The sequence below is a fragment of the Engystomops pustulosus genome, chromosome 8 (assembly GCF_040894005.1).
Source record: "Engystomops pustulosus chromosome 8, aEngPut4.maternal, whole genome shotgun sequence".
NCBI classification, from domain to species: domain Eukaryota; kingdom Metazoa; phylum Chordata; class Amphibia; order Anura; family Leptodactylidae; genus Engystomops; species Engystomops pustulosus.
In genome coordinates, this window is record NC_092418.1 from 18,852,559 (window position 1) to 18,862,145 (window position 9,587).

General features: G+C 47.6%; 1 long non-coding RNA gene across 1 annotated transcript; it reads left to right on the top strand.

Moving 5' to 3' along the window:
• Positions 1-576: 576 nt before the first annotated feature.
• LOC140074795 (uncharacterized) lies at positions 577-8,619 on the top strand. The gene is made up of 2 exons (XR_011849277.1): positions 577-1,503; positions 7,749-8,619. It is a non-coding gene; the product is annotated as an uncharacterized lncRNA (long non-coding RNA).
• The last annotated feature ends 968 nt before the right edge of the window (positions 8,620-9,587 follow it).

The following is a 9,587-nucleotide window of genomic DNA, read 5'->3' on the forward strand; positions in this document are numbered from 1 at the left end:
TGCCAGCTACAGGTTCCATAACAGTACCAACCACTAATCCACTAATGCTCTATAACAATGTACCAGCCACAGATGGCAGTCACATTGCCTTCTGCAAAAGTTCAGTCCCCTTGTAATATTGCCAGATATAAATGGTTACATGATGTTCCAGCCATAAATACCCAAGAATCTCATGCGTGTATCAACCTTCAATCTATTAGGGTGCAGTCAGGTGGTAGCACCTCTTCGATCACACTCCAGCTTAGGCTGGTGCCACATATACCGCTGCACTCGCCGGGGCGGGCCACAGCCCAATCGCATCGGCGTTTCTATGGAAAGCGGGGGAGGACAAGGCCAAAATTCCAAATGGCAAGTAAACGCCCCAAAAAGAAAGGTTGACTATAGATCCACTCCATATGGCAAGCGCCGCCCAACACAAAGGTCAACACAAGATAAGACACTTCAGCAATAAAGGACCTTCATTTATTTGCCCGATCTTTGATTTTTAAGAGATGGTGCAACAAACGTGATGTTAACTCGGGAGACAAACAGGACCTGGAAGTGCTACAAGCACTTATATATTATATATTATATATCCTTTCTATATACATGATGTTCTTTAGCTCGTGCCACATTGGTTCAGGATTAACCACATTATGGGTTAATATGCCCCAAGATAAACCACGATCGCCCAATCCCCCATCCATGGAGCTAATTTAGGGAAAGATGGGAGGGCTCCATGAGTGTAAGTTAGCGTAGTGCAAGCGGGAGGTGAGGTCTTGCTGAAAGGGCAGGCCTTGCCCGAAGTTTGTGAAGCAGCCCCACCCCGACCTATCCCCACTCATGGACAACCTCGAAGGTACATTAGAGGAAAAATTTAGTATTTAGGGGGGATTGTGAAGGGGAATATCTGTACATGAGCTTTATACTTTTATATAGCTGGCAAATACTAAAGTTTTTCCTCCTCAGCAATATGCTCAGATATCTTACTTAAGATGGCGCCGGCATCCACACAGCCAACGCCCTATATCCAGGAAAAGAACAACATTCCTGATTCCAAGAAGGCTTCATCCCTCATATCGAAACTCAACGCCCAGGACATTATCTGTCCAGATACTGGAACTGACCAACCAGGGAACATCGGATGCAAGACAAATTTGCTTAACCCTTGCCCATTATGATGCTGTATGACACATAACCACACCTTTCTCTCTTCTGTATAAATTTGGGAACACGGAAATAAAATCTAATCTTGCTGTCATGAAAGCTAGAGTGAAGAGCTTGCTTAAGATTAAAACCTGAATAATCTTATCTCAGATTTTATCTTGAAAACGTGCATACTTGCTCTATCTAATTTGGAGGTGACTGACTGGACCGGTTAATTGTCGATTACGACCCTGACAATTTGGCGCTCAACTGTGGGGGCGTGGCCTGAGCCTCTGAGCCCCCGGGGACCCGCACTAACACCCGGTGGATGACCCCTGACGCTCCCGGAGGAGATCTGATCAATCTCACAGGAACACGGTATGTCTATGTATATAATATATATATAGTACTTATCTGTGTATTCGAGGGCGTGAGGTAGTAGTCTCCGGACTCTACGGGTCTGCGGGGTGACTGTCTGAGTGGTGGGCTCCTCTTTGTCTCAGCGCTACGCTCAGAACCGTGACACAGCAAGGAAGACGATTTAGTTTCGTTTTCAAACACCACCCCCGCTCCATCAGTCACTGATAATTTCTGCCTGGACAGTGAAGTAAATTTGTGTGTTGCCGTCTGGTTATTTAAAGTTGTATTGTGATCAGGAAAAGAATATTTAAAGACGTAACTAAGTAATGTCTAGTGACATCGGCCGTCAGAGTAGAGAAATACGCCATGACAGGTGTCTAGGCCTAAAATAAGGCGAGCTGGGGAGTATAACCCAGTAGGAACTTCTCACTAGGAGAGTTACCTGCATAGAGTACCGTAGTGGATACCGTTATTCTGGTTGGGGACCAGACCACCGTGTTAGCCTGTATATTGGTTAGGACAGAGTAACACCGTGGCGCACGTGTGGAAAGGATTTTGATTTAACGGGGATCGCTGTGTTGAGCGAGTGGCCACGCCAACATAGTACTCTATTTAGTTAGACCGAATGTTACGTCTCATGAGAAAGGAACACAGCCTCCCCCCGGGAGCACAGATGGCAACCCAGATAGTGGAGCAGAGAGAAGGAAAGAAATATGTGAAATATGCAAAAGACTTGTACAAGTTTGTAGAACAGCCAAAGTCAGAGAGATTACAGCCCACACTGTGGAAGACCATCTTAGATGGTAGTAAAGGGTCCCTAGAGGACAAGGGGCTGTTAGAGTCAGCACCAGAAAGGAGAAGGTGGCAGTGAAGGGGCAGAAATGACTTACGGATATGTAAAATGTGAATCACAAAGTGTTAAAAATTGTAATGAAAAAGATGTATCTAAAATGGCCACCGTTCCTCTTGGCGCGCCACCGCCCTATAATGGCGCCGGTTCAAGTCCGGAGGGGTGGACATGTGACGTATGTGGAATTTAGAACCCGGTTGGGGTGCATACTTGTCGTCAGTATGGTGCTCCACGCCCACATAGACACAGCCCCAAATCCAGCGGAAGTGGGGCATGCCCCTCTTCCGGTAGCGGCCATTTTAAGACAGTTTATTTTTCAGTGGTGGCCATTTTAATTTATATTCCCTTCAAGTCCCTGAAAGTTAATTACCTATGACCCTACTATTGGCAGCCATAAACGCTGGTTGTGGGTAGCAGTGAAGCACCATTGAAGGGCCTGAACAGGGCTCAGAACGCCGGCTGAGATGATTTCATCTTATTTCAGTTCTCTGTTCAGATTATTCTTGGATGTGCAACACTGTTTGTCTGGGTATGGTCATCTCTGATAGTTAAAAATTTATTTGTTCCCGACAACTGCAGAAAAATTACTATAAAAAAGTGTTGCAATGTGTCTGGTACCTGCTTTCTGGTGTTTAAGAGGTTAACGAGAGGGAGATCTCGGGGGCTGTGTAGCTGCGTTTTGTTTTCTGAAGACATGTAAATGACCTTGACGCTGAAGTTCTCCAAAAATCTACGGTTCTGCCTGAGCTGTGTTATCAGTGTGTGTTCTGTTCTGACCTTGACGCTTACAGCATAACAGACTAAGCAAGAACAAGCCCCCCCGACTGTATTACAGAGCCTATGACTGACTTTTGTTCCTTTTTGATTAAAAACCAACTTAAGTGTACCTGGATTTTGTTGAGATGTTGGAGTCTGGCCAGTAGTTTATAGATAGTTAAGAGAATCCTATATGTCTGGATGAGATAAAGCAAGACGCACACGGTAATGGAAGATTTGATGACCTGACAGTGTAGTGTACATCTGTTTTGTAATGGGTTGTTACCAAAGGTGTTAACGACTGGAGACATCTCTACCAGACTTACGTATACAGGGACTGAAAGCCAGAGGGAAACAGAGCTCAGTTTCACAGACCACGGCAAAGTCAGACTGACAACGTTTCCGGAAGTCTCAACCGACCGACCCAAGTGGGCGTGTTTCGACTGTGGGGAGGAGACATTACTATAAAGGGTTGCAAAAGTTTCCAAAGACAAGCTCCAGTACTGCCAGGAGAAAGTGGTCTTCCTAGGCCACTGCTTCTCAGCCACAGGCAGACACCTGGCAGAGGAAAGAAAGCTGGCAGTCCAGAATATGGCCCTCTTCCGGCAGTGGCCATCTTGGTACTCCTGCAGAGACCCGGGTACAGCCACTGTATCTGCTCACTTCTTCCGGGGCCTACTACCAAGGCCCAAACGTATCGGAAGAGAGTTCATCCCACCCCTCACAGGCGCTAGGCCTGTTTCCAGTCCAGTATGACACCTGTGCTCACAAGAAGGGCGACCAGGATCAGCCGGCCCCTCAAGTCCAAATAACCCCTGAAATTTTGCAAGGGTCCCCACTCTACAGTCGCTTGCAAGATAGACAGCGGAGATGAGTGGGAAACTGACCCTCCCAAGTCCGGGGTCCGGCTCTCTACCGGACTTTCACACACCAAGCCACCGCAGCCTCCACTGCTTACCCCACAGGCACCCCAGAGGGGGAAAGAGGAACAGTGTGGACAGCAAACTACCGAACAGTGGAGACCCTGCAGTCCCAGATGAAGAAAACCACAGTCACACCCAGTGTTCCTACACTCCCTGACCTAAACATGACTACTGTCACAGCAGAAGCTCCCCTGAAGAGCAAGACCCTCACCAGTGAACCTACTAGGTCATCCTGAAGTACCTGGATGCCTTGGCAGTACCGGACCAGGACAGTTACCAGTCGGGGTTGGACTTCTGTTCCCAGATGAAGACTTGGGCACAGGAATGCCTCACCGACCAGGCAGGTTCTATCCAGGACGTCCAGCAGGAAAAGGATGAACCTGTGGACAGGTACTCCTCCAGACTGTCTCAACAATTTGAGGATCTCGGATTCACCCTCCATAATAAGATCCAAGCCCACATGCTTGTAAAGGCCCTAGTGGAGGGCCTCCAAGATGAACTTAAAGACAAAGTTCTTGCCACTAGTCCAGAAATCCTATCCGCAGGATTCAAGGATGCTGTAACCATAATCAAAGGATTCCAGAAAGCTCAACATAAGGAGAGAGACAAGAAGAAAAAAGGAAGTGATGCTGATGACCATCACTTCAATGGACAGTGATTCAGATGAAGAACCGGTGCCTGCTCCTGTCATGGTACAGCAAGCCCCTACAGGACCACCTATGCCTGTCAACTACTACCCTCAGCCACCAGTACCCCATGCATCTCATCCGTGGCAGACACCACAACAGCAAGGACCCTTTGGATTCAACAACCAGAGACCTCGCCCTACCTGCTGGATTTGTGGAAGACAGGCCATGCCAAAAGAGACTGCAGGTCCAGACCCAGTCAACGCCCCCGAGATGACTACAGACCGCGCCAAAGTGGACCTAGATCTGATGACTATAGAGGGTCCCAGAATAGACCCAGACCTGATGACTATAAAGGATCACATGATGAACCCAGGTACCAGGACCAAAGATATCAAGAACCAAGACCACAGGATTGTATTGGCATTACCGGCACCACTGCTGAGTCTCCCCTCACTATTCCTGTCCCCGTTGGACCTTTCCCTGATGTCATGGCTCGCTTCCTGGTGTCAGATACCTGCCCCATCAACCTTCTAGGGGCAGACCTTCTTCAACGTCTTAGAGCTTCTATCAATTATACTCTCCAAGGTCTTCAGCTTGAATTACATGACCCCAGGTCAGAAGAGGGAACTAAGGACAGATGTGTACTTAGAGCTCTCCTTCTGATGCTTCAGCAAATTCATCAACCTGATCCCCTCTATGGAGTCCCGGACCGGGTCTCAGCCCAACTCCCCTCCTCACTCTGGTCAACTGGGCCTGATGACGTAGGACTTCTACCAGTCCCTCCAGTGATGGTATATCTAAAAGAGGGGGCTCAGCCCCCGAGAATACCTCAGTATCCTCTGAAAATGGCTCAAGAACAAGGCCTCTCCACCCAGATTCAGGCCCTTGTCAAGCAAGGTGTTTTGGTCTACTGTACCTCTTCCTGCAACACCCCATTATTTCCTGTCCAGAAGAAGACCCCCAAGGGGTCACCACCCAAGTACAGGTTAGTCCAGGACCTCAGAGCAATCAATGCAGCTACTGTATTGGAAACTCCGGTGGTACCCAACCCCAACACTTTGCTGGCCAGCATTCCACCCTCTGCGAAGGTTTTCACGGTCATCGATCTTGCTAATGCCTTCTTCAGTGTACCCCTACACCTGAAGTGCCGTTATATGTTTGCCTTTACCTCCTGTGGAAGCCAACTCACTTGGACAAGGTGCCCACGGGGTGCCCAGAACAGCCCTAACCAATTTACTCAGGCTATGAAGACTGTCTTGTCTCCCTGGATTGCTGAGCATTCTCAAGTTACTCTCCTACAGTATGTGGATGATCTTCTCCTCTGTGCTGACTCCAAACCACTGCTGGAGCAAGAGTCATTGTCTCTCCTACTGTACCTCTCTACAGCCAACTGCAAAGTTTCCAAGGATAAAGTTCAATGGTGTCATGCAAAGGTCATTTTCCTTGGACATTGTGTCTCTCAAGGGGCCAGACACCTCACAGAAGACAGGAAATCGGCCATTGCCAAGTTACCATTTCCTTCCACCATTAACCAACTCCAGTCTTTCTTGGGACTCATCACCTACTGCAGACAATGGATTCCGGATGCATCCAGGCTTATGCAACCCTTGTATGACTGTTTAAAGTCAGGAGAACCACAAGGTGCTTCACCTCTGGTCCTCCCACATCTACAAGACTGTCACCACCAACTGAAGATGGCCATTTCCAGAGCGCCTGCTTTGGGACTTCCAGACTATACCCAGCCTTTCAACCTGTTTGTTTCTGAAAGTGAAGGACATGCAACTGGTGTCCTGGCGCAACAGCATGCTGGGAGACGACGTCCTATTGGTTACTACTCTTGCCGTCTGGACCCTGTGGCCAGAACATCTCCTACTTGTTTGAAAGCAGTTCATGCCGAAGACTGCTGACATCGTCCTGGGACATGACCTCATCATTCAAGCTTCTCATGATCTGGCGACAGTCCTTTCTCAGACCCAACCCAGACATATGGCCCACCAGAGATACCTCAGACTTCAGTGTTCTTTACTTCTGCCTTCCCATATCACCTTCAAACGTTGTTCAGTGATCAATCCAGCCACTCTCCTTCCACATTCCAGGGGGGAAGAAGCTGACCCAGGAGTTGCTCCAGAAGTTGAAGATCCTCATGACTGCTTACAAGTTCTTCTTGATGACACCTCAACGCTTCCAGGGGTAACTACCCAGGAATTACCCCATCCTGACCTTGAACTTTGGACAGACGGCTCCAGGTTTGCAGATCAGTCTGGAAGGTACCACACAGGTTATGCGGTAACCACTGAAACACAGGTGGTGAAAGCGGAAGTCATACCAGCCTCCATGTAAGCTCAAGAAGCCGAACTGATAGCCCTCAAGGAAGCCTGTACTTTGGCCAAAGGGAAGACTGTGAACATCAGGACTGACTCAAGGTATGCCCATGGCATTGCCCATGATTTTGGAATAATCTGGAAGAACAGAGGCTTCATCACAGCCGCAGGTACCCCAGTGAAGCATGCAGACCTCATCAAGAGCCTGATGGAAGCTCTACTACTGCCTACCAAGGTGGCAGTGATCAAGGTAAAAGCTCACGGAAAAGTGAACTCCAAAGCAGCTAGAGGAAACGATCTAGCTGATTGTGCGGCCAAAGAAGCTGCCATGGGGAATGTGTCATCCGAGTGGCTGGAAAGGATCCCGAAGGAAAAACAAGAGATGACCTACCCCTGGAAGAAGAAGAAAGAAGAAAGAAGAAGAAAGAAGAAAGAAGAAGAAAGAAGAAAGAAGAAGGAAGGAGGAAGGAGGAAGGAGGAAGGAGGAAGGAGGAAGGAGGAAGGAGGAGTTTGAAGAACAAACTGCTCAAGATGACACAAGAAAACCCTAAGGAATAGCCAGAACTTTTGCCCATTGCCCTGTACCATGTCAGACATACCCCTCAAGCCAAACACGGTCTTACTCCCTATGAGATTCTGTTTGGGTCACCCCCTAAGTTGTCAGAAGTTAGGGAGCAGCAGTTAGCTGAGGGGATGGATAAAGTTGTTAAGTTTGTTGTCCGTCTGTCTAGAGAACTGTCTAACACACATTCTGCAGTCTCTGCTTCTATCCCTGAATCCACAGGTGACACGGTCCACGACTTCCAACCAGGTGACAAAGTATACGTAAAGAAGTACATCCGCAAGAACTGCATGTACCTGAGGTTTGACGGTCCATACACTGTGATTCTTGTTACCCCCACTGCAGTTAAACTTGAAGGGAAAACCACCTGGACGCACGCCTCCCACTGCAGAAGAGACCCGGCTTCACCATGAGGAAACATATCCTTTCTATATACATGATGTTCTTTAGCTCGTGCCACATTGGTTCAGGATTAACCACATTATGGGTTAATATGCCCCAAGATAAACCACGATCGCCCAATCCCCCATCCATGGAGCTAATTTAGGGAAAGATGGGAGGGCTCCATGAGTGTAAGTTAGCGTAGTGCAAGCGGGAGGTGAGGTCTTGCTGAAAGGGCAGGCCTTGCCCGAAGTTTGTGAAGCAGCCCCACCCCGACCTATCCCCACTCATGGACAACCTCGAAGGTACATTAGAGGAAAAATTTAGTATTTAGGGGGGATTGTGAAGGGGAATATCTGTACATGAGCTTTATACTTTTATATAGCTGGCAAATACTAAAGTTTTTCCTCCTCAGCAATATGCTCAGATATCTTACTTAAGATGGCGCCGGCATCCACACAGCCAACGCCCTATATCCAGGAAAAGAACAACATTCCTGATTCCAAGAAGGCTTCATCCCTCATATCGAAACTCAACGCCCAGGACATTATCTGTCCAGATACTGGAACTGACCAACCAGGGAACATCGGATGCAAGACAAATTTGCTTAACCCTTGCCCATTATGATGCTGTATGACACATAACCACACCTTTCTCTCTTCTGTATAAATTTGGGAACACGGAAATAAAATCTAATCTTGCTGTCATGAAAGCTAGAGTGAAGAGCTTGCTTAAGATTAAAACCTGAATAATCTTATCTCAGATTTTATCTTGAAAACGTGCACACTTGCTCTATCTAATTTGGAGGTGACTGACTGGACCGGTTAAATGTCGATTACGACCCTGACAGAAGAACTACTCCAGGAACAACAAGACACCTCACATCCTTCAGCGACTCAAGGATCCCAATTGGACTGTTCCTGAGGACAAAGAGGATCTGTTCTACAAATTCTGATTTTCAAAAACAATCTAAAGATCTACAGAACCGTTTCTTTGAACGCGGATATTCAAGGTGTGTTGTCACAAAAGCATACAAAAGAGCTCAGGATACACCTCGGGACAGTTTGTTACAACCACGCCCCAAAAAACCCAAGGAAAACATCACCAGGTATATAACAACATACCACAGCAATTGGTCCACAATGTATCAATGTTTGGACAAATTTTGGCCAATTCTTTTGTCTGATCCCACTCTATCACAGATCATACCTCCTCACCCATCGCTATCTGTGAGGAGAGCCAGGAATTTAAGAGACCATCTAGTCCACAGTTTCTATCCCCCCCCCCTCCAATTCAATCAATATTTGGGGCACCTAAACCCAAGTGGGGTTGCACTCCATGTGGCAACTGTGTCGCATGTACCAACATTGAAAGAAGTACGACATTTACTGACTCTCGGGGAAGTAAGAGCTTTGATATTACCTGGCCAATTACGTGCTCCACAAGGGGTGTGATTTATTATGCTGTTTGTCCGTGTCCCAAGATATATATAGGACTCAAGAGCCGTGAACTCAAAGTGAGAGTGCGAGAACACGTGATCGGGATCTCTAATGCAAGAAATACGGAAGAAGATCAAATTCCAAATTTAACCCCTTCCCGACATTTGACGTAATAGTACTGCATCGCGGGAGGTGCGTTCCCGCAAAATGCAGTACTATTACGTCATGCTTCTGGCACCGG